Source organism: Eptesicus fuscus, chromosome 10, assembly GCF_027574615.1.
Source record: "Eptesicus fuscus isolate TK198812 chromosome 10, DD_ASM_mEF_20220401, whole genome shotgun sequence".
NCBI classification, from domain to species: Eukaryota; Metazoa; Chordata; class Mammalia; order Chiroptera; family Vespertilionidae; genus Eptesicus; species Eptesicus fuscus.
Genome location: NC_072482.1, coordinates 80252419 through 80255614, shown reverse-complemented (window position 1 = coordinate 80255614; position 3196 = coordinate 80252419). Strand labels below are relative to the sequence as shown.

Sequence of the window (3196 nt, the reverse complement as noted above, 5' to 3'; positions counted from 1 at the left end):
TGGATGTTTTCTTCAGATGAATTTTTAAAAATTATTTTTTTGTGTGTGAATATCAAGTTCTATTTTTCTCATATCTAAGTCAGTAACTGATACAAAAAAGTTCTTTTATTTTAAGACATAAACATAAGGAAACTGTTCTACCATGATGACTGATTAAAGTTAACTAAACAAACCAATTGTTTAATTATTAAATCAATGAATATTTTTCAATATTTGAGAGATATATTAGAGTTTATAAAATTAGTATGCAATTTCAGTTAGTTGGCAATTTTATTCCTTTTAACTTAATGCTTTCCAAAGTTGAATTAATAGTTGTCTAATCTATTAAAGTTTATCTGATTTATTTAAAATTATAGATACCTATGCAATTTTGCTTTAGGATAGAAGGATTACTAATAGAGGTATGGTAAAATTATGTAACAATCCCAAGTTTCTGATTGAATTCCTATTGGTAATCACTGCTCCTATATAAGCTTTATTATAAATATCTGGATGCAGGTTTTTCTAAATGATTTATTTATTACTTCAAAAATCATCAGTCTTACATAGAAAAGTTTACATTGTACCAATAGGTACCATTGCTCTTACAACCCTGAATTCTTACTTATCTCAATTACCCTTTTTTGATGCAGTTGATCCTGACACAATGAGATATTTTTAGACCAACTGACACTTTGGGTCAAGGACTCGGATAAAATTTAGTGTGCACTAACCAGTGATGGCGAACCTATGACACGCGTGTCAGCACTGACACGCGTAGCCATTTCTGATGACACGCGGCCGCGTGCCGAGGATGAAACATTTGCTGCTCCTGAGGATGAAACATTTGCGACTAGAGTCTTGGAGTTAGTTTTTTCCTCAAAGTGACACACTACCCGAGTCATGCCCAGTTTTTTGGCGAAGTTTGACACACCAAGCTCAAAAGGTTGCCCATCACTGAAGGCGATGCCCTGGTGTGGCCTGAAGCCCGCCCCTGATATCCTGCCCTTTGATTGACCTGGAGGTAATATGAAGCCTTTCTAGTCCCTTCCCAGGCTCAGTACTTTTGCTTCCTCCATTGCACTTGAACAGAAAAAAAGTTAAACACAGAAACCGGCCTGACGCAAACATTGAAACTGCCTTACCAGAGCTTTGCCTCTCCAGTTGAGTAGGTTTCAGACACGACCAAATATTCTTCCCCCAAATCCTGGCGTTCTGTTCCAGCCCTTCCTCAACGCCCCGGTTATATACAAAAGGAGAAACAGAAGCAGTCTATAATTAAAAGTTTATTTTTTATTTTATTTTATTTTTTTAATGGAACGCTTCACGAATTTGCGTGTCATCCTTGCGCAGGGGCCATGCTAATCTCTGTATCGTTCCAATTTTAGTATATGTGCTGCCAAAGCGAGCACAATAATTAAAAGTTTAAACGTGACTCAGTTAGCCTAGTTCTAGAATACATGTGATGTGCCCTGTTGAATCAAGTCATAACATAATTGAGTTATATGTAGTCCTTACAGAAAAATTTCCTAATTAGTATGGGTATGAAAGGTGGCAGGCTATACATTGAAACATTATATTAAGAATAACTCTTTAGATATCATAACTGTATTCCAGATTTGAGGGGTATAAACTATCTCTTACTTTTAGTATACAAAGAAAAGAGATTGAGTAGAGAGTTAAAAGTGTTAAAAAAAACTTGGATGTTAATAATTTTAGCTGTTTATAAGCTCCAATTTTGCTGAAAGTGATTATTAGATTACGTATGGTGTTTGGAAAACATTGGTGAAGAGAAAAGCAAGCTTTGGAGAAACACAACCGCTTAGATTTATAAACTAGACAACTAGCAACATCTAGTGGTCATTCCCATGTCCAACCCTCTATTTCTTTTTTTTTTCTTCCTACAAGGGAGGCTGGGAAATGTAGTCCTTGTTTCCTAGATGGCCTTTTGCCCAGTTAAAAATTTTATTTCTAACCCTGTCTGGGTAGCTCAGTTGATTAGAGCATTGTCCTGACACACCAAGGTTGTGGGTTTGATCCCCAGTCAGGGCACATACAAGAATCAACCAGTGAATGCATAAATATGTGGACAACAAATCTAAAGTTTCCCTCTCTCTCTCTCAAAATCAATCAGTAAAACAAATTCTATTTCTATACTATATATACACTAGGGCTTATGTTCTTAAAATTCATTAGTTTCTATCACTTATATCTTCAGAATTTTGAAACTCCTCTTGAGATTTCCATATAACAATATGAGGTGGTGTTAAATCGGTATTTAAGGAAGGCTGTGTCAATAAACTGTTTAGATTCTTCATTAATTAATTGAAGCCTATTCTCTTGTGACTTCCTAAAAAATTTATGGCTTATTATCTAAGATGTGTAAAAGCTGCCTACTTTGATTACCCATTAAAACTCCAGGAGATACCAGGCAATAGTTGTGATTGACTAGTTATTATCCCAAAGTATTTTTCCTGCTGACAAATTTTGTAATAGAGATCATATGAACTTCTTTTTGTAATCCCAGGTAAAATAAAAGTGTTATACTTAAAAAAAGAAAAAAAAGAATAAAAGCTGCCTACTTTGGCCATTAGGGAAGGTCTTGTACCTATGAAACCTCTGTACATACTTACAAAATTAAATTTGATTTTTCTCCTCTTAATCTGTCTCATGTCAATTTAAGTCTTAGTGCAGCCAATATGGACTAAGAAGGGTAGGGGGGAAATTTCCTGTCCTCCCCCACCTTAAAAATTTTTTAATTATTTATTTTATTCTTTTAAAAACATCATTATTGTTGAAAGTATTACAAATGCTCCCCCTCCCCCCCACTGAACCCCTCCACCCAGCTTCCACCCCTCCTCCTCTCTTCATTTCCATTGTTGCTTAGAATTCAGTCACATGCCAAGAGATAGAATGTTGCCAGCACTCCAGAAAACTTGATTGTACCCCATCCCATCATTACCAACTCAAATGCAAACAGGATACTTTCTTCTATTAACATAAAGCAGTGTTGCTTGCTCTTATAATTAATATAAATGGAACCATACAGCATATATTACTTTTGTGGCTGACTTCTGTCTTTCAAAAATATGGTTTTGAAGTATATTCATATTGCTATCTTGTTCTCTACAATTTATTTGCCTATTCTACAGCTCATAGGCATGGATAGTTTCGTTTGGAGCTATTATTAATAAGGCTACTTACAGACATCTCTGTG

At 35.2% G+C, this 3196-nt stretch overlaps 1 non-coding gene across 1 annotated transcript; it reads right to left on the bottom strand.

The window, feature by feature from the left end:
• Positions 1-1287: 1287 nt before the first annotated feature.
• Positions 1288-1391, bottom strand: LOC114231231 (U6 spliceosomal RNA). The gene has a single exon (XR_003617196.2). It is a non-coding gene; the product is annotated as a U6 spliceosomal RNA (small nuclear RNA).
• Positions 1392-3196: the final 1805 nt, after the last annotated feature.